The 27773-nt window shown below is 46.9% G+C and overlaps 1 pseudogene across 1 annotated transcript; it reads right to left on the bottom strand.

Moving 5' to 3' along the window:
• LOC149365391 (uncharacterized) lies at window positions 1-27773 on the bottom strand (annotated as a pseudogene). Its single transcript, XR_016282670.1, has 10 exons — window positions 27536-27773; window positions 18426-19972; window positions 14238-14489; window positions 11476-11659; window positions 10233-10495; window positions 6926-7108; window positions 5305-5451; window positions 4166-4290; window positions 1080-2369; window positions 1-270 (listed from the first exon to the last, which is right to left on the bottom strand). The product of XR_016282670.1 is annotated as an uncharacterized LOC149365391 (transcript).

Below are 27773 nucleotides of genomic sequence, written 5' to 3'. Positions count from 1 at the left end.
GCGTACGCACGATGTAAGGCTGCAGCACGGCAATCAACCCAACTTTCCATCGACAATGGCAGTTTGAAGCCAAGGTTCAAGTATTACGTCATCAAAGTAACACAGCTGCCACTGACTCCCGACTGCGGAGGCCACGACGTAGTAATCACCGCTCCAGCGGTCTCTATCCCAGCGAATGTTGACCTCTTCAACTCCTGTCCAGCAGCACAGCAGCTTCTTCACCTGGTCTCTCCGCTCTCGCACCATATGCAGGAAGGCGGGATTATTAACCTGTTATGGAGTGAGAGCAGACAGAGGAAGTGGGAGTTATGAGTGGTACATTTGTTTGTCAGTCGGTCAGAGGAAAAAAAAAAAAACAGTGAGAGAAGTGTTTACATGACAGCGGCAGCAAGTAACGTTGTTTTTATGCTCATTCCTTCATCCGCTCTCTTGTTGCTCACTGGTTCGCTAAAGTTCACTGAGAGTGCAAGACTCTCATATCACGAAGGACTAAAGTGAGAGAAGCATGACCGAAGGCAACAGCCACAGAAACAAAGGTGCACAGGGGATGTCTTTTTTAATTTGCAGTTCTTCATTAATGGGAGATTAATAAAATCAGAAGAAAAACAACCGCATGCCGCCGGAGGCATCCGAACGCATGACCTCCGAATTTCGCGACCGGTGCTCTACCAAATGTAGCGGTTGGGAAAGCACCGGACGCGAAATTCGGAGGCCGTGGGTTCGGTTGGTAGAGCACTGGACGCGAAATTCAGAGTTCGTGGGTTCGGATCCCATCGGCGACATGTGCTGTTTCTCTTCTACTTTGATTGATGTCCCATTATTGAAGAACTACAAATTGGTGGCGGCGATAGGATTAAGTGCACTGCACGGTCGTCAGGCTACGAATGCTCGCCGTTCTTGGGCGCGCTCAATTTATCGGTGACATTGAAAGTTTGGAGATTCCCCGGTGTCCCGGTGTTTAATAGACCCATATAATACACTTCACATGCCGCTAAACCACACCGACCACTTCATGTCTGCTAAACCTGTAATGATCACAACCTCATTAAATGCAAGAAAAGAAAGAGCGTGCTGCTTACACAGATACGGACGGGGTCCGACTCCTGCGGCTCATCCTGCAAGCTGTCATGGAGGTCGGGGTCACAAGGAAGATCAAAACAGCAGACATCCCTCGTGATGACCAGCCTCGAGTACCAGTGCACAGCGGCCAGTGTCAGCATGTGTACCTGAGTGGAGCCGCATTGGGCACAGAGTGGTAGTCCCGTCGGTGCAGTGGACATATAGCGGAGGAACCCGCACACGTACTCGCCAACTGTCGACGCCCGCGAGACACCTCCGCAAGGCAGGTTGAAGCTCTTCACTGTGCACGCCACTGCTGAAGACTGCCCGCCAGACACAAAGTGCTGGAAAGCCTGCGAGAAGCACGCTGAACAAATCTTGAGGGACCGGGTGACACCATCTTGCAGCAAGTTTTCCTTTTCTGCCCAGACGTTCAGCATGTTTAATGCAGCGTCATACGGTGAGTTAACGGACCCCGCAAGGTCATTTATCTTTGCGGTTAACAAGTTTTGTGACGACGGCGCCAGCGCCAACCTTCCACTGCCTCGATCTCTCGAAAGAAGCAGCAGACTGTCTCCAATGCACCATGGGAGCCCCAAGAAGTGTTCCTCCTGGTCCTGGTTTGCGCAGGCCACCATGTACCAGGCTGACGCCATCTCGAACAGTGTTTTCCCCACTTGCTGGCTATCATCCCTCAAGCAAGCAGCCTCAACGTCTTCGAAGAAGCGCTTTCGCATCACTTCGACGAGCTCTTTATACTGCTTCCCGACGAGGGCCTCCACATTGGTCCTGTCCTGCCTGCTTTTGTTGTAGCGTGATACACTGTTAATGACGCCAGTCACCACTTCGGCCTCACTCTCGATGCCGTGCTGGTCCATGATCTTCAGCATCAACCACTCGTAAGTGGACATGGCATCTTCTGCAGCACTTCGATGCTTTTGCCAGCCAGGGTATTCAAACAGTGTGCAGTGGAAGTCAGTCGAGGTAAATGTTAAAGAACAGCTGCCCACGAGTGCATCGATCAGGCGGTAGAGTTCTCCCAGCACTCTGGGAGACTTGTAAGTTCGCTTGCTTCCCCGCTTGTTCATGAAATCGGGATACTCTACGGGCCTTTCCTCTTTCTCGAGTGAAGCAGAGATGCCTGTCTTTGCAAAGTCAAGGCAGACGGAAATCTTTTCGGTAAGTCTGAGGCAAATGGTGGAAAATATGCCATTCCGACATCGATCTGCCCATGCTAAGTGAGCATTGGACATGGTGCCCACGCTGTCATTTAAGATGTACTCGCACAGGAACTTAATGATGTCATCATCCTGCAAAACGTCACGGCACAAAGAATAGGTGTATCAGACTGGAGGAAGGTACACATGTGCGTTTCTAAAAAGCAATGTCAGAGTGGACGAGAGAATTTTGAAGCAGGGCTTGTAGAAGGCGAAAAGTCAATTTGCAGTAGCTTCATTCCGATTTGCAGCACAAAGCTGACTGAGAACAAAAAGCTAGTTTTCATTTGCCCAAAATAAAGAAATGCCTCTTAAACAGAAGCAGGAAGGCCAGAATACAGTGCTAAGTTGACCTGCTTGGTGCACGGTCGAAAGAACAGTGCTAAATATGGAGCAACGCATGACATGGAACAGGAGATAAGAGTTGGTACAAGAGGCTGTTGTGTCGCGGATGTAGCATCTGTAGTCCCGCTCATAGCACTTTTTGCATTTGACCTCAGTAGCTCGTACAGCGAAAGTAAGCTCATAAGCACAGATAGGAACTGTCACCAAAATATATATTTCAGTTGCACACGCCAGTAGCACTGGTCAAATGTTTAGGGGAATCCCCCTATGTGGAGGAGTTCTGTAATAAGTGAGTAATTACTGCTGCGCTTGGGTGGACGCCAATGAGTAATTACTTTCATCCACACTATAAAAACTGCTAAACATTCCCAGTTTTGCGCGATACGAAGCCACGGAAATATGACACCACAAGGAGGAGGGCGCTCAAATAATGCGAACATTAATCTAAAAAAAAAATGAAGGGGACACTCAAATTCCGCCTCAAGAGTTTGACGCGATAGTTTTAGTAGATTAATGCTCGTATATGCGGAATTGGCCAATCTCTACGTTTGATTTATAGATCCCAAGGAGTCATCATAACACTCCTGACACAGCAGCTACTCAGGTCAGCAGCCCAGCACCATAACCAATTAGCTACTGCGGCAACTTGATTTGCCTCAAAGATCAGACTTTCTGTCATAATTAATTTTTTCTGAAACTATACTTTCTGTTTTGCAGCAACTCCAGCCAGACTGAATCTTCTTTGAATGCAGTTCCTGAAAGCTTTAGACTAGCTGAAGTGAGTCTGTATACGACAGTGCTTTGAGTTCGACAGGATATCCAACAATAATACATAAAAAAATCATGAATGACTATTAAACAGGAGTTTAAAAAATTCGCTGTGGCTTAGCTCGGTTAGGCCCGGTAATTGCGAAAGCAATATCCGTACCTACGCCATGGTTCAGCTGGTAGTGTAGCTGGTGGTGGTGCTTGTGGTTAGACTTGTGGTGATGCATCGGTTATACAATCCAATGTAATCTAATCTAATCCAATCTAATCTAATCCCATCCCATCCAATCCAATCCAATCTTCATGTGCACCGCCGTCGCACACGGACGGCGCGAGATGGTCGCCCAGCTCTTCGGCGTGACTTCACACAGAGGTCATGCGAAAGGTCAATATGGTGGCACCGCCTTGTCACGGCAAAGGCTTGAAAGTGCAAGTAGTATTGCTTTCGCAATAAAAGTCGCATGGATGAGCGACAATCACAACTAATTTTACAAAATAACTGTTTCCTCAGCTTTAAATGCAAACTTTTGGCAAAATTTCTAAAGCATTATACATGCTTCAACTACAGAGCGCTTGTATCGTGTTGTCGTATTCCTCTCTTCGCCTTCGTCTTTTTGCGCTCGTTAACCGTGAATGTGTGCTGAGAAAATTTGATTTGCTTCAATATAAATACCCCTAAGTACACAGACCATGCCAGCTTGGGAGCAGACACTGAATGTGAGAAACGACATCGCACGACGAGTGTTCGTTTAGAAAAGAGCTCAGTCTGTACGTGCCAGGTTTCCAGTTAAAGGCGCTTGATCTGATGTGCAGCTGAACACCATGGCCTCCCTGTTCGGTCCCGGGAAGAAGAGCTCCTTCTGCCAAATCACAACGTATTCATCTCCATCGAGGTCTGAACCTGTATGTGACCACAAGGCGAAATCAGCACGACAAAGCTGCCTGGCAATGTTGTTCTGACATGGCAAGCAACATGGGGGCAGTAGCTAGCATCTTTAAGTATGCATGGAAGTGAACCTCTCCCTCGCACTTTACGCATCACCGCTTTCCGTCTTTCGACCTCCTTCTCCCCTTTATGCATACTTAAAGACGCTAGCTACTGCCCCCCTTCACCCCTGAAGAACGAGCCGAGCCAGCTCAGAAACGTTGTTTTAAATTTGAAAAAAGTTTTTGGTTCGAGACGTTTCAGAGCTTATTATAAGTCATCAAACGCAACCACACATGCAAGCCTGTCAACATGTTTAGTTTTCAACCTGAAAACTTCTCCTGGCATCAGTGTTTTACCCCATTCCATCTGTCACTCAATTTCGCTTTAGCAGATGGGCAAACGGACGGCAGATTTTTTTCTGCCATGAAACTGGCTTCTATATTAGATAAATTTCTCTCTTCTTCGAAATTTTCGCTTATGCCATCACGCAGATAATACGCCTGCGATCAGGACGATCACGCATCATGTGTGGCGATCACGCTCTCAGGCAGGTCACGTGCCAGAGGCTTAGAAGTAGCGCGCGTGCGCTTTTTTCGTGTCGTGCGATAGCAACTGACCCCCCCCCCCCCCCCATTCCTTTTTTAACCCGTATTATCCACGTCATAATCATGAAATGGGGTCATGACTAAATCTAATCATTAAAAGAGGAGTGGAACAGCCCGGTTTTTTGACCGCGTTCACCTTGTGGCAGATGGCATGTTAAAGTTATATCCCTCGAGTGCTCTGGGCTTTTTGGCGTCACATGATTCTGATGTTTAAAATGTGTTTTTCTCAGTAAAAAATTTGCTGCGAGTCAGCGCTCATCTGTGTCGTCTACTACTTTTGCCTATTTCTCGCTGTACCACACCAAATGAACGACTATTACCGACTCGCTCAGCTCTCCACCCTTATTTACTGCAAGACATGCAACGCTTCTCTCATACACACCCGACATCTCGTTGGGGTGTGGCCGGGGCCCTTTGGCTGGGAACACAATGCAGTCCCTGATGTGGTGCAGGGCGGGAACATCGATTGCTTCGAACTTGCGCACGTCTCCGGGGTGAAGGCAGGGACATTTTGTCACCAACACAGTGCCTGCAGTGAGTGGCATCGACGGGTATAGGCGCTTTGAGGCGCGAAGCCTCATTTGGTACAGGGCGCATCACATTGCCTGCCTCGTTGTGATTGATTTGGCGATACAGTTCCTTCTTATCCCGCATTTGTTCATTGTAAGCTTTAATTATGTTTGCTGCGCAGCTCGGATTCGTCCAACTGGCTGCCGTGACCTAGGACACCCTGGCCAGCATCTAAAGCAGCACCCCCTGCCCCGCCGGCCGCGTGCCGTTCGGGGGGGGGGGGGGGGGGGGGTTGTTGCCGTTCTCTGTTGGATATTAAAAGTTTCACTACTGTACATATTCAAAGTTAACTTAATCGCCTGCTTCTAACGTTGTATGCTCCTTGTTCATGGCTATTTCATCTTTCTTCAATATCTACTTTTATTACTGCGGATTTGCTACTAAATTTATGTCAGCACTACGATTTTATTTCTGCTCACTAAGGGGCGAACGGGGGGTGAGGCTTCATTTAAAGTACGTATTTCTTGGACTTTTGCCTTTAAAAAAAAATGGAGTTGAGGATCGGTGTAGGTTAGAAAGTGAATAAATCAAAAGGAACGGCAGTTTCCGAATGTTTCTTCCATCCACAGAATTAAATACAGTTACCTTGATGGAAAATGTGCCGTGATGGTTCACTGCAAGAATGCCGGCATGTATGAACTTCATACATCACTCGGTTAGTAATTGGCCGAGATCATCAGCTCTGATGCAAAAATACGACTTTTTCTTGAAGCGAACCCAAAGACATGGCCTCTTAATTTCGAGACGTGCCTAATGCTAAACGCGGACTTGTATGAAATATATTAAACAAGTGCAAGATGCGCGTTTTGTAGGAATTAATGAGGAGGTGAAAACGGAGCTTCTCGTTGTTCTCCTACACTATAAATCTACACAAATGTCTCAGGAACTATGTAAATATTGGGAATAATATCCTTTGCATGTTATAACGTTTAGGATATACACGATGTTCTAGCAAAGCCCGCCAGTAATTTTTTTAATAGGGTCTTTCAGGTATAAAGATAGCTTTCGCGAACAGAAGAAATGGCGGACATAAAAAAAGCAGGTTAATAGTATTTATTATAGTGGTTGGGTTTATAAAAATACAATAGTTCAGTTTTAAACTATCATAGTTATTACACACGTGGTGGCAATTATAAATATGTAGCTGGCACTGATAATAGCCATATCATTTTAAAAACTTGAAAAGGCGGCTAAGCTCTTCGATGTTGCAGATTAAATTCTGGCACTCTCGACGCACCAAACCTAAACAGCAAGGCCACTGAGCACGCGCAGCCGCACCTACAAGCAAACGCCACTAGGCGGCGCCCCTGCAGCGCGCCCTAGTGATTCCTAGTGACCAGCGTCTTTCACTGATCGACACGGGAGCTGATGGGCAGCGACCAGCGACGAGCAGCCAATACATTTTGCGCTCAACGGTGGTTATGCACACATACCTGTGAGCACTTGGGTGTTAGGCACGCTACTGTCATCACCATTTGAGTTGAAGTCGACACCCAAATGCGTGAACTGGACAAATACTTGGCCATACTCAAGGGTGTCAGTCTCGTCAAGGACACCAAGCATGTTGCGGCCACTGTCCGGAGAAACAGCTATTCTGCTTTTTTCTTTGAGTCCTCCTGAAAAAAAAAAAGCGAAAAGTATGCCTGTTTATGCTCCCTTCGAGAAGTAACTGGTAAGGATAACAGCGACTGCCCTTTTCTTGCAAACATGGAGCTAAAAATACAAGGACAACACAACAGACAAGACTGCCGCTAACTTTCAACTTTATTTCGGAAGAAGTCACACGAGGATTATACAGGCACCAAGCAACCACAGTTTTGCGCTATGTTTACAAACAACTCGACCCAACTAATCCAAACCAAGCTTTTGACGCTCTTATCTCAAGTATAGAACGGGGCGTCGATAATATCTAAAAAGTCACGCAACTCGCTGTAATCGTGAAAAAAATTCGGTGGCATCCAAAGCTATGTTAGTTATTCCAAAGGATATGCGCCGTGTCAGGAACACCAGGGCCTGAAGTGCACGGTTTACAACAGCAACAGTGGGCGTATAAACATGGGGCATGAATAGAACCCAGACAGAGTACTTAAGTTGTCGTTCAGCTGCTACCTCTACCCAAGGTTGAGAAGTAGCGTGTGCCTCTTAGCCACGGCTCTTAGCATTAGGGAGCGTACGGTTAGCACTAGTCGAAGTGGGAACCGCTTGCAACGTAGCAAATTTGCCTTTTATTTAATAAATGCGCGTTACATAATGACAAATTATTCACTCATGCGGCTTTCATTTTTGTTCAGGTTTGTCTGTACCCACAAAATTTGTGCAAAGTTGCCTTCAAATTTCAATGTCAATTCGATGGACGTGAGAGGCAGTGGGACTTGAAATAACATTGCTATCACCACAAAATTGCCGCATGCTACTAGGAATCAGTATCACGTAGTAAGCAATGAAGTTAGCAGTTCTTTATTACCCCCGGATCCTTACAGCATTAAAATAACTCCCAAGAGCACATGGCATCCCTGCGTTTCAACCGATCGGCAGAATTAAGCCCCTACATAGAGAACTTGTATAACTATCACCTTTGTAAAAAGTTACGGGATGAGAGGAATTAAGGCATTAATCTCATAATTAATCCGGCAAACTTGCAACCAAATACGTATTATTATATAACTAGACATCCTGAGCAATACGAAGTCCGGCGTAGCCGCACTTATTGCGGTGAACAATTGTTACGACACACAGACCAAGTATACTAAATTATTTTTTCCACAAAGAAATTGACCTGATCAGTATTTAGAACAGATTTCAGAAAGTTATTCCTTTAGTCGTTCAGAAACAGCGTTAAGAAAAAGTCATTCCTTTTTGCAATTATTAAGAAGGCAAGCGTAACAGGGAGCGGCAGAAAGTTAAGTGGGCGGGCGAGATTAATAAGTTTGTGGGAATAAGGTGGCCGCAGCTCGCAAAGGAGAGGGTTAATTGGATAGATATGGGACAAGTCATTGCACTGCAGAGGGCGTAGTCAGGCTGGTGATGATGATGATTGTGTAAGCACTACCGTTTATGATTTTTTTTTCGCAGGTGTAATCTGCATATCGAAAGTACGTGTTAATTCGTCTGTTTGCATTTATCACTGCTCTTTCAAATTTTGGAAGTCTTTTTGAAGGTGGCTATCTACGCTTCATTTTGTGCTTTCACATTTCATGAAGGTTGCACTTCGCCTTCGTTAATTTATTGATGCAAAAATGTTCACAAAGACACGTTTCTTTTTCTGTGTATCCTGATCTGTTTGGTTTGGTTTGGTTTATTGGGGTTTAACGTCCCGAAGCAACTGAGGCTATGAGGGACGCCGTAGTGAAGGGCTCCGGAAATTTCGACCACCTGGGGTTCTTTAACGTGCACTGACATCGCACAGCACACGGGCCTCTAGAATTTCGCCTTCAAGAAATTCAGCCGCCGCGGCCGGGGTCGAACCCGCGTCTTTCGGGTCAGCAGCCGAGTGCCGTAACCACTGAGGCACCGCGGCGTGTATAGTATACACGTGTATAGTACGTGCCCCGATGTTACCTATGTAAACAAGGAGGGGGGTGGGACATTGTCAAGCTACGGTTCAGCAGGCTTTTTTTCACCTCCCCATGTTCTGAAGAAGAAACATGAAATAAACCGTACCCGTATACTCACGGTTAGTTGCTTATAGTTGGCCTATACTGTTGACGGAAAAATATCACTGTCAGACTAACATTGTTTGAGTGTATCCTGGTTTAAAACGGTGTTCCTCCTTGTTTTTTCCCAACTGTATAAGCCCGAGAACACGAGTTCAATCCTGACCGCGATCGCTGCATTTCGATAGAGGCGAAATGTAAAATGTCCGTGTACTGCGCCATGTGAGAGAGCTTTAACGAACCACATCCCTACTGAAAAAAGTTTTATGAGGCAATAAACTCATACAGTTTATCATACAAATGTCATAGAGTTCTCATACAAATCACATAAAATTATCATTCAAATGTCACTCATTTCTGTGAAATCATACAGTCATCATTGAGATATCATAGAATATCATACGAATTGCATAGATTGTATGATATTCTATGATATCTCTATGATGACTGTATAATTTCACAGAAATGAATGACATTTGAATGATAATTTTATGTGATTTGTATGATAAGTCTATGACATTTGTATGATAAACTGTATGAGTTTATTGCCTCATAAAACTTTTTTCAGTAGGGATGTGGTCGAAATTTTTCATCAGCCCTCTACCACGGTGTCTCTTTCCCACTCTCTCCTTCCTCCTTTCTCTCATAGTGCGGTTGAGGTGCCCACCGAGAAGTGAGACAGTTCCTGCGCCGCTCCTTTCCTCAAAACCAAACATTTTTTTTCCAACTGCAACCTGCAGATGTCGCGAGCATACAAGGTGAGCAGGAAATATTTTAAGACGTGGTCGCCAGACTGATGGGCTGAAGACTCAAGATGCCCGTAGCTTCCGTAGCGTTGCCGAAGCAACTTAATATATAGAGCATAGAGCACTGGAGGCAGACCTGCATGTTTAAAAGTGTTGCGCTTCTAGGAAAGCGGCCATCTTAAACTTTCATTTCATCCCCTAATAAAAATAAGTTGTATGCGAGGAGACAAGCATTTACTGTACTATCTTTGGATCAAAACTTGCTACCCTTATTCACTGCACGGAACCAAAACCTGTGAACTGAACCCAAGGCAGAAGTTATAGAAAACCTGGGTACTTACCAACCAAATTCTTGTAGAGAGCCAATATTAGAGAACGAGTGAACGGCTCTCGACTCAAGGACAGTCCACTCGGCCGCAACTTCAAGAAAAGGAGGTTTGTACGAGCGTACGTCTTTAGTACGCGTACGTCTTTAGTCTTTAGTCGCTGACAAGGGCGTCACACAACAGAAGAACCATGCTCTGCTGTAGGTTCAGAAAGGCAGTCCTCGGAACACCTAGCTGCTCTAAGATAGTGATCAACGGCCTGTTCAGGAATACAGGAGCTGCAAAGAGCAGGGTGTAAGAAAAATAAACGAGTAGATAAACCAGCGAAGATGATACGGCAGCAGCAAAAAGCCACAGGCCCGAAATTTACTGACAACTACAGTGCTTTCATTTAGACAGCAATATGCAGATACGCACAAACAGGACCGCAGCGACGTAAAATCGATGCATTGCAGGCATCAGAGATAAGATATTTACTATGATACAAGAAATGAGCGCTTACGTTGGTGCACGCATTACCAGATTATGTACTGTGTCTTCTTAGGTTATCTTGATCTTTGACGCACGCAACAGCCAAACCGGTGTAATAATGCTCTTCAGACTGAAGCATTTCTTCTTTTCGACTTTATTTCTAATGAAACAAACTAAGCGACTGAAAAATGAAGGTTAAAATTCGTTCTCCATTAATATGAATATTCTATCGTGTCAGTGTGCGAACCAGTACCCATTGCAGACAGGAAAAAGGGTTAAAGGCAAGATAAATTCAGCACACATTAAAGCTGGCAGGGCCAGTAGCAGCCCCTGAAAGCCTGAACACATGAAAAATCACTTTAATGCCAATGTAGATGAGTTCATTACTTTCTACGAGAAAAAGGTGAACTTTGACACCTTTAACTTCAATGCCGAATTCGCCCAATGAACTGAACTGCCAATTTGATTCTGCACTCGTCAAGAAAAGCAGTGTGCCCATGTTTGTCCTTCACACAGTTCTGTTAAACAAGATGCGTTGAGGTGCACTTGGAGAATTCCGTTACCTGGCCCATTTACTATGCCGCTCCTTGACGTGAGATCTGTGAGCTTTGTAACGTATCAGTAACTGTAAAATGTGCGTGTTACAGCGAAAATATTCGCGTGAGTTGCAAACAATTTCAAGCGCAACAATTGTTTTCTTTTTAGGAACTCTGAGGGGGAATACCCATTTCGCTGCCATTTCCTTGTTGTAGCATTTTGTTGTTATGGAATGCACTGCCACACTCACATGGCGCAGAAACTTTGATGACTTCAAGGCTGTTCGATGTGGAACAGGCAAACTTGTTCATGCTTTTGCGCAGAATGAGCTTGTCGCCCTGAAGTGCATTGCTCGTGCACAACATGCCTTTGTAGCCTGCGTAACGAATCTGGATGGCAGATGGGATTTGTGCCATGTCCAACTTTTCACACACCTGGGAAACACAATGCAACACATAAACCCCTGTGATCGCTGTTCCTTACTTCGCGTGCCTGCAACTAAAGATGGTATCAAGGTGCAAGAAAACCCAGAATTCTAGCCCGATTTCTTGCAGCTAGGAAGTGTTCCGATAGCGTTATCGTTTCCACCCAATCTACAATCACTGTTCACTGCAAGATACGTCTCGATTACATGACTACAGATAATTCTTTCTACAGAGTGTCGACCCATCTGTTCCACGGGTCCGTTATGGCTCAGTCCTACGTCGGCATGATGCTTAGTCGAGCACGTTTAGTTATAGGGTTTAATGTCCCAAAGCGACTCAGGCTATGGGGACGCCGCAGTAGAGGGCTCCGTATAATTTCGAGCACCTGGGGTTCTTTAACGTGCACTGACATCGCACAGAACACAGCTCTCTAGCATTCCGCCTCCATCGAAATGCGAACGCCGTGGCCGGGATCGAACCCGCGTCTTTCCGGTCAGCAGCCGAGCACATAGACAATGAAAGTTAAGGCTGCTACGACGCCCGTTCACTTGCAGCCTTCCTCACACATTAGTGGAATATTTATGGCCATTCTTAATTAATACACTCGAAACAGAAAGGAGTTAAAAGGGAGTAAGCCGTCCTCTAGCACCCTCCCATCTATAAAAGGGAGTGCGCTAGAGGGCAGCCCACTTTTGTTACTCCCATATAGGCGTACACATGTTATCAGTGTACAACTTCAGGGGGTAATTGTCTATCCCCCGTCACGTAGTGGCGGCTCCTCGTAATCCTCACGCGCTAGTTAGGTGCGCGCTGTCCTGTGGGTTGCCCGGAGTGGGCAAACGCACTGCTCTTGCCTCTTTTCCCGTAGCGACCATCACGCCGCCACGGTGGGATCATTCCTTTCATCTCGTCTTGGAATTTCAAGGACTTCTCTCCCCACTTCGTTTTGCTTCCTCACAGCGACTGTCTTGAGGACCAGCTGTGACTGCGCTTCTTGCCCCTCTCTCTTTCCCATCCCATCATCCCTCTACCTCAGTGCAGGGTAGCCAACCAGAACACCCTCATGATTAATATCCCTGCCTTCCCTCTTGCTCTTTACCTATCTCTCTCTTCTGAGAACAAGTCAAAGCCGCCGCGGTGGCTCAGCGGTTATGGTGCTCGGCTGCTGACCCAAAAGACGCGGGTTCGATCCCGGCCGCGGCGGCTAGAATTTCTTTGGAGGAGAAATTCTAGAGGCCCGTGTACTGTGCGATGTCAGTGCACGTTAAAGAACCCCAGGTGATCGAAATTTCCGGAGCCCTCCACTACGGCGTCTCTCATAGCCTTAGTCGCTTTGGGACGTTAAACCCCATAAACCAAACCAAACCCAGAACAAGTCAATGTTGCCTGAAACATATATGGTGCCCACAGCATTGTCTTTGCATTTGGTCCTTCGCATATTAGGAAAATATGGAAGTATGAATGAGCCAAATCAGGGCTACAGACGAGAGTGTAAAAGCTTCCAGCCCACTTTTTCCAACAAGCAGCGTCAGAGCAAGCATCATATTCTCTAAGACGACTTCTCCTCCACGTTATTTATCACCGACTACCCGACGGAATGTGTGGAGTGTTTCGAAGTAACCGGCCACAGTTATGGTTTGGCCCTGTTCAAATAACTCAATCGAAATCACTCCTTCCACTTTACAGGAAACCATGTCCAAAATATTGGAGCTGGCAGCAGAAGATCATGCCCAAAAACTCGAAGCTTGTACCGTCCACCGTCTTTGCTTCTTGCACCAATAAAAATAGGGCAGGAAATTTGCCACATCTTTTCAGTTGTTGAATAGAACGCTACCCGCAAACTGACAATATGCCAACATCTCCAGAGACATTACAGGTGTTACTATTAACTGCTGGCATTTACCAGCTTATTCCTCTCTTGGACAAGCCAACTGGAGACGTTATTCTCCGATATCTGAGCATCCATGCACTTGACAGGCACCAGAAAAAATTGCACGTATACATGAAGAACAGTAACTTTGGAACATGAAAGAAATACCTCAATATAAACAGAAAAGAAGAAAACTGTGAACTGATCAGTGTTAAGTGTTAATTGGTCTAAACGTTCTGACTGTTCAAGGAATTAATCCGACTTTGCATCGAACTTTACTACATTAACGCCGAATTTCTATGGAGGCGAAATTCTAGAGGCCCGTATACTGTGCGATGTCAGTGCACGTTAAAGAACCCCAGGTAGTCGAAATTCCCGGAGCCCTTCACTACGGCGTCCCTCATAGCCTGAGTCGCTTTGAGACGTCAAACCCCAATAAACCAATAAACCAAACTAACGTAGTTCCTAATTTCTGTTGCAGTTAATTCTTAAACATGATCGTCAAATGGGAGAAAAAGTAGCGGTTACTTTTATGGTTGTGTGCCTTTGCTATCACTAACATGTAATATCCTGTACAGGATACAGGAAATCACCTATATCGCATACACACTGTATCAACAATAATGCAAATCATTTCAAGTTAAAAAAAAAAGCGAATACATTACAACCGAAATAGCATGTGTGCGCTGATGACGACACACACGAGCACAGGCGCACCTTTTTCATGAGGGACTCGGAGATCATGCCTATGCCATCTGAAAAGATAAATGGCTTTCCCGATTTAGGGTGTACGCCGCCCTCTATGTCCGCAGCGTCTTCCACTGTCTCGCCTTGTAGGGGCACAGCAACCGACTCTTCTGTTGTCGAGAAACACTGGCCCATCCGTGCAATCTTTTTGGCCACGGTGGGAATCTGGCTGAAGTCCCCCATCCAATTTCGTATCGACTCCACTGAATTGCCATGACAATCCTGCAAAAGCATATGTCAAGTCAACACGAAATAACTGTTTATAACTCAGTCAGGATGATGCACATCAGTCAGGATGATGCACAGCAGCCAGCACGCGTAGATGGTCTTGTGATTAGAGTGCGGCCCCTCATACTTCCAAACGCACCCTAATTTATCGAAAATATGCTAACCTCTAGTTATAAAATCACAGGAGAACATCTGTAGATACTCTGATCATATTAGCAGATGTAAGTACTTCCTCTCTAGCCTCTTTGAAGCAGGGAAGGTGAGTCGAGTGGACAGCTGCCTAAAAACGACTGTCGGGTCGTTGCGATGGATTTTGAAGTGATGATAAGATTAAATCGGGTCCATCAGATCTTGTTTGCCTCTGACTACAGGCGCATTTTTTTTTCTATCATGACTAAAGTTCGCACCTAATATTTGGCTAAAATCATCAGTCGGACCACTATTTATAAAAAAAGCCTTACCTATGCTCGAGTAAATAGAATATACCCGGTAGACGGCTGCTCAGTAATTTAAATAGCCGGAATTGCTTCCTGTATGCCACAAACATACATGCGACGTCCGCATTGACTCTAAATGTCTATGTCCACAGGAAAGGAAGGGTAATGAGGGGCTCGTTATGGCATATATAGGAAGGAAGCCAACAGTCACTGAAGGCAAGGAGCATAGGGGAACGTTTCTGCCTTTATTATTAATAATTTGTGTTGACCAATGAGCAATTAACAGTGTAATTGTTTTATCGCTGAAAGATAACTCAGTAGAAAGCAGAAGAAAAAATTTATGGGACAATTAAGCTCCGCCGTAAGGGTATGACACGATAGCAAGTGGGTTAATGCCGATATATGCAGAATTGGTCTTTCTCTACTTAGCATTCATAGACTCCCTGGGAGTCCTCATACCGCTGTTGGCAGGGTGATGCTGCAGATAGGCGATGTGCCACTGCCTGGGATGGCAGGTGCTGCCACCGATGGAAATTGTGCAATCCAGGTTGCTCTTCTCGAGCAAAAGGGACGATTGTTGGGTAAGTTGGTTCCTGATACTGGAACGAAACCGCGCGAAAACACGGGACTGCAGAAAGGAAGAACACAGACACAGCGCTGGGTCTGTGTTCTTCCTTTCTGCAGTCCCGTGTTCTCACGCTGTTTCGTTCCAGTTCCCGAGTAACCTTGCACGAGCAGTGATTAATTCAACCGCCACCTGCCACGGTGTCCAGTTTGCTCACAATTCGGTGAGTAGGTTGTGATGACGCCACAAGGTCACGTGACCTAGGTGGACCAGCTGCCTCCTGGGTTGCCTCTCTGGGGATTTTTCGGTCACTGTCAACGATGTCGCCGCCGATGAAGACGGCAGATTTTCTATGACGCGAGGTCCTTAGCGCTATCGCGTTAAAAACCACATGCCGCCAGTGGGATCCGAACCTACGACCTCCGAATTTCGCGTCCGATGCTCTACCAACTGAGCTACGACGGCGGCAGTCCAGTCCTCTCATTTCGGGAGGGGAGGGGTGTACACTTTATACTGTGTACCTTGTTATTTATTGTCTGTGTTGCTTCAACTTGCAGCTTTAACTTATGTCGCATGTGAACTAACCCTGAGAGTGTTCATAAGCATCGCCCTCGTACAAGTACCTTCTAGACATCTTTTGAGTACCAACATTTTTTGAAGCTATAGCTTCACTCTGCTATGTAAAGCCGGGTATCACCATGTGCTGTGCTACATCACAACCTGCCAACCGGATAGCGAGCAAACTGCGCACCTTGGCGGGTAGCAGTAAGATTAATGATTGGTCTCTCGGGAAGAGCAATCTGGGCCACACAAGGCCCACCACTTGGAGCACCTGACATCGCAGAGTAGTGGTGCTCCCACACAATACAAGAGCGAGTGCCCGTGGTGTGGAGACAAATCAACGTATACCATACTACATGGGCATGCCAGAAAATAGACAAGCTACCCATAATTGAAAACCCGAGTGCGGAACAGTGGGAGAGGATGCTATCCAGCGACATCCTGAAAGTCCAACAAGGACTAGTAAGGCGTGCACGCAGGGCAGCTGCCCTCAGCGGAGCCCTGGACTATGGGAACCGACCCTGATGATAAGATGGAAGACTCCATCTTAAGCCGCAAAAAAATATTGTAAAATAGAGCAAATAAACGCTTTCCACCACCACCACCCATGGTGATGGCTGCTGGTGATGGTGGCTGGTGATGGCTGCCAGGGATCTATGAGTGTGAATTAGAGAAGGACCTTCTGCATGCATGGGTATTAACCAATTAAACTATCGCTTCGTGCCCTTAAGGCGGAGCTCAAGTGTTTCTTCCTATTTTTTAATGCGAAAGTAGGGTAGCCACCCGAGCGACAGTATTGTATGGCTCATCGGCAACGACACCCGATGTCCAGAAATAGTGGCGCCCCAAAACCCACGTGACCAGGGGAAAAAAATTAAATTTCCCGCTCCTCACCAGTTCGCTGCTCCAGAGCGGGCGAGGCAGAGAGTGTCACGAACTTTCGAAATTTGACTGACGTCGCTCTGCGCTCTCCCGCAGGGGCACAGTTTTCGAATGGCGAAAAAGAATGGACTAAATTAGTCGAAGCAGATCGGTGAGGGTGATCGCGTTTTCGAAATTTTGAAAACTGATATGGCTATTACTAAAAGCAAGCTTACAACTCTCGAACTGCAATCAAGTGCCTTCAGTATGAGTTAAGAAGTTAACTATTAGAATTTATTCGTTTTGCTAGCTAACATAATTTGCCTTTTTTTGGCGCCCGTCAAAACTCGTACTACTATGCCGCAATAAGCTCCTCTTTACCTCAAAACCCTATCTTTAGAAACTGGTAGCCTGGTATGTTAGCGGATGCCGTTTGTGCGCTGGCCTTTACCCCTAAGAAACCTTCATATTTTCTTAACGGGACGCATGGGAAATGCTCAAACACCGAAGCGTGTTGTGCATATGTTTTTGCCGCACCCCTTCATACGGTGTATCACAAACTATATAAAAGACACTTCTTCACTTTTAATAACTCCGGGGTTTTTGCAAGCATTACATTCTGCAGTCCTGTTCACGTTACTCCATTTTATTTGCAGTTAACTTTTAGAATAACCATGAATTTAGGGCATCTTGTTCACGTCTCTCTTTCCAACATGCAGGAGCTAAAATGGCAACATTTTAATTCAAACATTTGGGGAGAATTTAGGTGAATTTGGCGACAATTTAGAAATTCAAGAAGTTTGTCGTTATTTTTTTTCGTAAGGAAAGCTTAATAATGTTGAATGATCGGTTTCTGAATATAGCGCCGAGACCAAGATTACTGGTATCGGTATGAATTTCAGTGGCAGCTTGTTAATCAAAATGGACGAGTATCGCGACAGTCTGGAGCCGCGTTGAAGGCGGCCTCTTGATCCTCGTGCCATGCAAAAGGGACATTATCTCTGGATGTCACAGCAGCAGTCTTCTCAGGGTCTGGACGAACGTTCTCTGCACTGATCACGTGACCAAGAAAACGGAGCTCCTGGAGACCGAAGTGTCATAAGCTTAAAAATTTTTGGCTCGTGCCTGTGAACTGCTTTATTGGATCTCCCTTACATCCTTATGATCGTGCCAAGCTTTTGCACACATCGAGAGTATCCTTTTAATATAGCTCCAATAAAATAAGCTGGTATGGGGTAACTATAGTAAAATACACAACAGGCCAGATCCATGTGATCAGCTGATGTGAATATATAGTGGGAGCCACAGACACGTGCTCTCTGCCAGGCTTCCCTTCTGGAAGGCGACGACAAAACCTGCTCTGAACACTTGGCAACTTCTACTTGCAATGCACAATTCAGATTGATTGATAGAGACACTGGAAGAACACAAATATCAAAAAGTCTGCGCTGCTTATTTGTACCATTACAGCATCTCCCCACTCAAATTTCATTCAAACCTTCCCACCTTTGCATAGAGCCAGACTCCGTGGTCCCGTAGTTGGCTTACAGAGCAGGCCAGGAGCCTGAAGTGACGATCCCCAATCTTGACTCCGTCCCGCAAAAAGCGCCCGACCACTTTGTCCATCATTTCGCGCTTGTCTTCATGGGACGCTAGTGTGTGTGACAAAAATTCAAAATGGTCATCACGGAAGGAAACTCGGAGGGCGTAGCTGGGATCAAACTTGCGGAGAACCCTGTTTTCGGCGTGAACACCAGGCGGCAGAAAAAAGACGCGAGATGGCGTAACAAACAACCTTCGCACGAGGGAACAGTTTTGTGGCATCTTGATGGGCACGTACGCTTTGCAGCGCTTTCGAAATAGTGCTGGCAAGACCGCGACGAACGTAACGAAGCAGTGTCTCTCAATAGCAGCTCCAATGTCGAAAAGTGCCTCCTCGAGAGCGCCTTCGTTGTGGGCTGCGAACGACTCCAGGTCCCTCAAGACAGCATCGAGTTCCTGCTTCTCCAGGAGCAGCAGTTGCACAACAATGTCATCACTCATTTGGATGACGGCATTGAGCGCATAGCAGCATGCAAACTTCAGCTTAGGCACAAGCACCGAGAACAAGTGCTGCCGAAGGTTTTCGGCTTCGTTGCCGAGGCAGTGAGTTGTCACGGGTGCGTACACAAACCAAGCCCTCCGGCATCGACGACTGAGGCGGCCTACTGTACGCCGTGCATCGTGGCTGTTGCTGAAAGTTAGCTTCACAACAAAGCAGCCGCCCACGTCTCTACTTTCCAAAACTGGCCCGCAATCTTTGCATCCAATCTCCAAAGTTCTCTGGAACTTCGTAATACTCCTAATCGGGCTGTCCAAACCCTTGTAAAACAAGGGAAGGGTGTGCAAATGCAAGAAGACGTCTGTAGGCCCGCCAACAGGACCATGTACAATTACACGAAAGATGTTCTTGTAAGACGTACTGAGTCGGTAGATATAATACGCCGTGAGAGAACATTTGCAAAGAGGTAAAGTTATTAGCAAGGTCCTTAAATCATGCATGAACAGACATTCGATGTCGCAGCCTAAGTAACCGGAACCACTCTCTATGGAGTGGCGCTCGGCGAACACATTCGGGCTAACAAACGTGCCAAAAGCTAAGGACTGCATCTTGATCTGCCTATCAGCGGCATACCAACCATGCCAGAAGCCATGCCTACGGTCAGGCTGCAGCCACTGTAGGTAACAAGGCTGGCCATGTTGGGTGGGTCTGCTCGTACACCAATGTCGAGCTATATCTGCGCTCAACGACTCAAGCTGAATTGCTGACAACGGTGAATACAAGTGGAGCCTAAACTGAGCCGACCAGATAGGGTCTTCACAGCCGTTCCCGGATGATCTCTGCAAGCGTTTCCCAGTGCTAAGTGTCGCCTGCCCGCTATATTTTTCAAAAAACTCCTTGTGCGCTGTCCAGAATGTGTTAGCATCTTCGGTAGGCTTCTGGGTCCAGACGCATGTGAAAGAAAGGGAATTCTTCAAGGCCCTGGCCATACATAAGGCCTTGTTATGGCTTCCTGCAAAACAAAAAGAAATGAAAGGTGCACAATTAAGACTCTGGTAAAAATAAAAAACTTCAGTGCGAAATAGAGTAGGAATAGTTCATTTTTACTAACAGAAAGGCTAAAATAAATTGGTGAGTGGCACGCAGTTAACTCACATAAAAATTCGCTTTTTCCGACTCATGAGCTAGTTAACATAAATGCAATATACCAGGGACTTTAGGCAGCTCCCCACCGACCGCGAAATTTCCTCCGAAGTTCAATCTGGCCACCATAAAGCGTCGGCGTACATAAAAAAAAAAATTAAAAAGCCCTAAGGCGATCCTCGCTGGATCGTTTGAATGCGTTAGCAGCCAAACGTTCGTTATAACCGAGGTTTACACATTAAATTTCCTTATATCCGAGGTTGCATACTAAAGTTCGTTGCATTCGATATGGTATACTAAGTTCGCATAGGTAGTATACACTCGAGCCCACTTATAAGGAACCTGACGGTGGCGCAGATTGCGTTCGTTGTATCCAAGGTTCGTAGTAAGTGTACTTTCCATTTTACAGTCAGAAATACGAAGTCCAACGAAATTGGCGTTGATTTCTTGCAACAGTTCATTATGCGCGTCGGAACACGGCGCTTTTCAATCCTTCAAGGGCGGTTATATTTTATGTTTCTCGGCAAGGCCGTATGTGCCAACAGTTAGGCTGCTTTAAGAACAGGATATAACTAATCATGGCTAAAGCGCTTACGGTGACTAGTGCCATATTGGCCTCCTCGTCATCGTCATGAGATTCTGCAGCACTCGTGTTTCGCTACAATGGATTTGTCAGTGTACGACTTTGCGATGCCTGCGCCATATACCGCACCGCCGAAGCCATCTCGGACTAAATCATGTACGGCGATCTGTGCATCGACAACACATCGCTGCAAATCCACATGCTTCTAATCACGCAGATGTCCAAAAGTGTTCTCAGTCGTTAAATACCGCGTAAAGCATGCTTTACGGAAGGAATCCCTGATGCACTCCACACTTAGTACCCCCCTGATGGCTTTAATAATTTTCACAGCAACTAACAAAGACATCCGAACCGGAACGTCGCCGTCTGTGAACGAATTGCTATCAGCACGAGCTGGATGATGCACAGATGAAAAGGCGCGGGAAAGACACCCATATCTGATGGCTGGATCTTGCTCTTGTCATATGATGACCAGAAGAACGCAGTCACCACAGTTAAAGAAAGCAACATCTGGTAAGTTGCGACGCTATCACGCACGAGTTGGAGCTCTAAATTCTTTTCGCTATGCCATAGCCGAACTCAACTAGCCACTCGGCGAGCAAATCGTGCGCAATGCCCATCACGCCATTGAACCTTATGTTTGGTTGCACGCTCGTCGCATGAAAACAAACAGTCACGCGTTATCCAGGCTTTTGCGTTCGGCCTGTAGCGTACGACAACACAGCTCCTAAAGCATCGCAGTGCTCGAGACTTGTCGGCGATCAAGGGCCGTTGCCGGTTGCTGCCGTACCTCCTCGTGCACACTAGGATGTTAACGTAAAAGCTTTCCGTGGCTGTCACCAGTGCAGGTGTCGTCTTTCAAGGCATGCGCTTTCGACGGCAGCATTTGGAAAAAATTCCGTTTTGTTGGCAAAGTCTAGCCTCTTTTTACTGCGTTTTTGGGTCCTCACGCACTTTTCGAAGGAGGGCGTCACGGGTGTCCGGAGACGCTCTTCCATCGTCGCACTTAACCCAAGCTTAAACGGCGCTTCCTCGTTCGTTCTGACCGAGTTACACCGCCCCGGTTGTTCGTTGTACGCATCTGAGACGCAGTCCCATTGCTCTAATGGATATTGTGACGGCAGCACCACCTTCGTTCGCAATATGCGAGTGTTCGTCATAACTGCGACCGTTATAAGTGGGCTGGACTACTAAGTTCGTATCACGGTGGGCAGGTTGGCACCTGCCCACCACGGCCCATCCGCCACTGGCTACTGACAGAAGTCGCTCGCCATTTCCGCTTGCACAGACCCTTCTAATGCTAAAGCATTAATAATGTACCAGTCTATCATCCAGACAGCTTCTACAATTACCGATTTCCACGACAATAGAGTTTGGTAGAATCCACGAACCAAGCCTATTAACACTAACGTCATTAATGCCTATAAGACGCAGTGCGGTCCCCACGTGCTTGCAGTGTAATAGCCAACGTTCACTTTAAGCTGTGACAGCGAACTGTTGCCCTGGGCACTGAGCATTTTAAGTGCTACGCCACCATGTTACTGCTGACCTTGTGGAAAACTTTTCTTCCTCCGTTTATACGTAGCCGACCATCACGCAAGGTTGGACTGGGCGAGGGGGTAACTAGCTATCTCATGGAGGAAGCGGAAGTAGTCTACGTGGATTTCCGCGGATAGGCATGCCTCGATGACTGCAGCGGTCCGTCGAGGCACCCTAGCGGCGGAGCGAGTCCTGAGGCTTCTGGGGTCCGGACAGCGAAGCCAGCGGCTGTGATCGCACGCTCTCGCCGCTTCCCGCGGAAGGCGCCCGGGGTTGGCTTAGTGGCCTTAGCCCGAATAATGTGGCACGCAAGAGAGAACCCGTAGCGCACTGCCGCCGTTCTCAGAGAGCGCAAACTTTCGCCGCCGAAGCCGCACCCCTACCACAGTCGGCAAGTCGGAAGCCCTTCTTACGTAGCCTTCTATTTCTGGGGATTGCTTCGCTCATGTTTTGTAGCCAGCTGGCCCACTGTTCGCATTATATGCATGTGCAATAAATAGCATATCAGTGTACACGTGCTGTCGTTCCCCTTTTGTTATCTCTAGCACGGACCCCTCCGCGGTTAGCGGATGAAGACGCCGCATCCTCATAGTGAGAGCGAGGTGGAAGACCAACCTCATATCCCCATAACCTATAAACAAATATGAGGTTGTTTTTTCTCATTATTGTCACTCGTGGTTGTATAGGTGACCCACGGTACCATATGACGCTCTCCCACAGCGCTAGCACAAATTCCGTGCCTCTAGGAACACGCCTAAAGGTGACACCATCTAGAATCAGGTTGGACTTCGCCTTCGTACAGTGGTTGCCGGAGGTTTAAGTTCGAAAACTGAGCATGAGCTTTGATAGAACCCGTAGTGGAGGCCACCGAGCTGATTTCGACCCCCTTGGGTTCTTTACCGTCGACTAACATCGCACAGCACATAGACTTTTTTGCCTTTCGTCTCCTTGCAAATGCGGCCACCGCGGCGGGTAAATCGTAGCCTTCCCTCAGTATCTTCCAAGGTCCTGAGGACGTCTCAAGATACGCAAAGTACAATTCACAATGGAAAATTCGAAAGGTTTTCACATTACGCCTACCCCTATCAACGCCTCACATCCTCTCAAGTAAGCAAACTGGAAGCCTCTCTGCGTCGCTTCACTCGATTAGCCATGGGAGTTCCCATCTACGCCGCAAATGCTCTGATCGCAGACGCCGCCATTTTCAACTCCCTCGAAGAACGCGCAGCAGCACACCACCGAGCCCAGATACACCGTCTCTCTACCTCCGAGCAAGGCAGAGACCTCCTCAGCCTTTTCGGACACACCATTTCCCAACTACCCCCGCTTCAACCATCTGCTCCCCCGTGGAAAAGCCTCCCGCGTCTTACTGTAAAACCCATTCCACGCCACATGTCTCCAACGATAAATCCCGGGCGGCGTGAAGCACTGGCGAACCATTTACCCGTACTGGGCCACGATACTTACTATACCGATGCCCATATCCTCGAGCACCAAGTAGTTACTGCAGTAGTCGGCCCTCGAAGCACCTCCACACATCTCCACACAGGAGTGCCCTCCTCAACCGACGCAGAAACTCTGGCCATAGCAGAGGCGATTACGCTTCACGACCACCTATCCTCCACCATCACCATACGTGCAGACTCTCAGGCTGCCATACGCTCATTCGAATCTCAAAAACTCCCTCCCCATATCCTAGACACTTTGCTGCAATACCTAACAGCCCACCCTACGCTCCATGTCCGCCTTGAATGGATTCCTGGTCATCAAGGTATACCGGAGAATGAGCTTGCTCATGCTCTGGCCCGTGAAAAAATACCACCGGGCCCTCCGACTGCCTGGCCAGCCCATTATAATCCCAAGGCAGACCGCGCTACACACCGACAGGACCGCCGCGAACACCTTCGCAATTTGCGGCACATGCGACGAACCCTTCCGTCACCCTCCCATTTCCTTTGCCGTGCTGACGCCACTCTAATTCGACAGGCACAGACTAACTCCCTTCCCTGCGAACTGTATTCCCACTATATCCTTCATAAACCGGGCAAACCCGCCTGTCTCGTGTGCGGAGAGCATCCCTCCAACATTCATACATATTGGTTATGCCCCCGCGCAACTAACTCTCCCACCATACCTTCCTCGCATACCTTGCCTCCCCCCTTTCACCTCACGTGGGCCCGATGGACCGCTCCACCAACCTCTCTGCAGCCCACCCTCTGGCCGCTCCTCGCCGCCCACATCCGACGCATCCAAGGGACACGTGGCCCTACTCTGCCACCGCCGATAAATAGCGCCCACCAAACGGGCAACTAAGAAGGCTCGGACTTGAGCTGAAAAATAAAAGTTATCTCTCTCTCTCTCACATTACCGGAATTTTTTTTTCCGGAAAAAAAATATTGAGGAAAATTACTTTTGACGATGTGATAAAGAGCCATAAATTTTGTGGAAGAAATCGGGGAGGTTCAAGCGCAATCTTTAATCCGACCGCTGAACACGAGGAAACCGATCGAATCCCGGCTGCGGCGGCCGTATTTGATTTGATTTATTGGGGTTTAACGTCCCAAAGTGACTCAGGCATTTCGATGGAGGCGAAATCCGCCTTTTTTACAATATGTGGCGCCCTCTGGTGAGTGGCGGTGATTCGTCTGCTACTGATTGAAAACAAACGCACGTGGAGTTCCACAAGGGGCCAGCTGCGCCTGCGAATGGCATGTTTTCTTTTTTTTTTTGGTTGACAGCTGCTGCCATCTGTCGTATGCACCTGTCACTAACATCAACGGGACGTGGCCGTCGCGATCTGCTCCGGCGGCGGCGATCGCGGAGGCCACGAACGGGAACATATATTCTTCCACCGTGCATGGAGTGGAGCTGGAGCAAGAGATGCGCGCATGCGCAGAGCAGCCGTGTGAAAACGGCGGATTGAACCATGTTGTGTTATGCCCGTGTGCTGAGTACACTGTAGCTGTGCGATGTTAGTGCACGTTACAGTACCCGATCGGTGGTCGAAATTAATCCAATGTCCTACATCGCGAAGTCCCTCCTTCCCATCACCTCTTTCACCCTTTCCTTGATCACTGATCAACACCACAAAATAAATAAATTAATTAAAAATCCCCTGTGTTCCTTGGTTTCTGTGGCTGTTGGCTTCTCTCATATATATATATATATATATATATATATATATATATATATATATATATATATATATCAGGGGCGTAGCCAGGGGGTGGGGGGCTTATGGGGCTTCAGCCCCCTCCCCTCCCGACATTTTTTCGAACTGTCACCGACCACAGCATGGCCCAAGTACTTATCACGACTTCTGCTATCATAGCTTTGTTCTTGCCTGGATCGTCTGTCTTTCCGTGCGTAAAGTTTACTATCTGTGATTGCGCAAGATGTTTATTTGCCTTGTTTGACGCATTATATCGAGAGACTTTTGCTTAGACACGTAGATGTAATGGAGGCATGCGGGTATTTAAATATCTTGTTGCGAGGTTTTGTGTATACGTACATACAGTGGCTTTGTTTCCAGCCATACTTTTTTGTCCTTTGTCAAGTTGTTCAGTCAGGCATGTTGCCGGGCTAGTTGGTTTAGCATCTTAAAATTTGAAATAAAACCACCTTGGCGCAAATAACTTCCCAATTTCCTCGTCTATTTTGACCTTTTGAAATGATTTGCGCCAAGGTGGTCTTATTCGAAATTTCAAGTTGTCAAGTTGTATCTTCGCATTTCTTATGCTCCATTTTATCTTCGCACTTCTAATGCATATTTTGCAGAACTTCTCGTTTGTTCATGTGCTCGCTGTTGCGACTAAAATTTTGGTGCAATTACTCGCAATGCATGCATGACACTGGAACGAAGGACAGCGTCATTGAGATTTTTCCCTGGCCGTTGCATATGCACGACAAAGATTAATTAAAATATTTGTCCTCTACTTGCTCATTTCATTGCCTTACGTTTTTCATATCTGTGGCATGCACTGCTTTGTTGGTTTAAGACTGATATAGTTGTCTACTTCGTGTGATATTTCCTTCACTTAGTTAATACGCAAAAACAAGCATTGGTATCAGTGAAGCCTGCCATGATTTTTAAGACATACGAATATACATTCTTTTATTTAAAAAAAAATACATATTTCACTTATCGAGACAGTGAGTAGCTTTATCTAATACACAACGTCATTGTCAATGCGAATGCAGTTATTATTCTTGCGTTTGATCCCTCCACAAATTCTGAGGAGGCCGCGCTGCAACATGAGCCCCACCCCCCGTACAAAACTTCTGGCTACGCCACTGATATATATATATATATATATATATATATATATATATATATATATATATATATATATATATATATATATATATATATATATATATATTAACTTTTTAATTATAGCTTGAAACGTTCAAGCGTCAATAGGAAAGTTGTGGAGCTCCACAAATATTGTCAAACCCAGGCACATCCGATGAGATAGACTTTCCGTGGCCGTCTTTATTCGGGAAAAACGAAAGCCCGCGGAGTTTAAAAAATACCACGTGACAGCGCGCTCCGTGCGCCCGAATGCGCCGCGATTACAGCGCTCTCATCCGTGCTTTGTAAAGAGCATCATTCGCTTCGCGCCTTTCGTGCTGCCCAAGACTGAGCTTCGCGTTGTGCTGGGTTCCAAGATAAGCGCCAGTGGGTTCGGGCGGCAGTTGAAAGAAAGCGCGGCTTCCGTTTCTGTGGCGATAATTGCGCTCTCGCATTGGCAAAATGCGTGTGGAGGAACGATGACAATCTCATGTGTTCGAATTTGGGAGAAAGATCCCAACAAGCAAAGACGCATATAACAAGCTTGATAACGTCGTGTGAATTGAGATGAAAAACGGGAGCCGCGCTTTCTTTCAACTGCAGCAGATCCTGACGCAGATCACCCCCCCCCCCCCCCCCCTCCTATTCCTTTTTGCCTTCGCACTAATCGTAAAACCTTGCAGGCCAAAAAAAAAAACACTCAGCGAGGTCATTCGCTCAAAGCCATTAAGAACCAAAAAGTGTCACAGGGATAGTCCTCTGCGAATAACTGCGTTGACACAATTACCTCCATTCCTTCAAACGGCCAACCATTATTCACATCTCACGAGAGGGGATCACGACCCACATTTCCGCTACCCGCGGACTAAAACAGTTCGTTGTGAGAACTAAGTGTCGCTGTTAGTCCCATAATACCCGTTTTCGGTTGATAACGCACGAATGAAATCAAACTTCTACGTATGCTCCAGAAGCGCAACCTGTCTCCACGAAGGTACGGTGGAATGTACTACACTTACCGCGCTTTGGAGAGTGCGGCGGCCGTCTCGAACGGAGCACAAGGCTGAAGTGCACGTACTACACACACCGCACGCATGAACAGCAGAAACTGGCAGCGAGCCAATCGGCCTGGCTTGCAAACGAGAAGCTGAGCAACAACAAGACGCGCCAGGCGCATTAACCGGAAGCACTGTTGATATCTGATGCTCCGAAAAAAAGGGCGAGCGGTTGCCGACACCATGCCAACACGTCTCGCGT

The sequence above is a fragment of the Amblyomma mixtum genome, chromosome 1, assembly GCF_055824585.1.
Source record: "Amblyomma mixtum isolate Tamu chromosome 1, ASM5582458v1, whole genome shotgun sequence".
In the NCBI taxonomy this organism is placed as follows: Eukaryota; Metazoa; Arthropoda; class Arachnida; order Ixodida; family Ixodidae; genus Amblyomma; species Amblyomma mixtum.
Note: the sequence above shows the minus strand (reverse complement) of the source record. Positions and strands in the feature narration are given on the sequence as shown.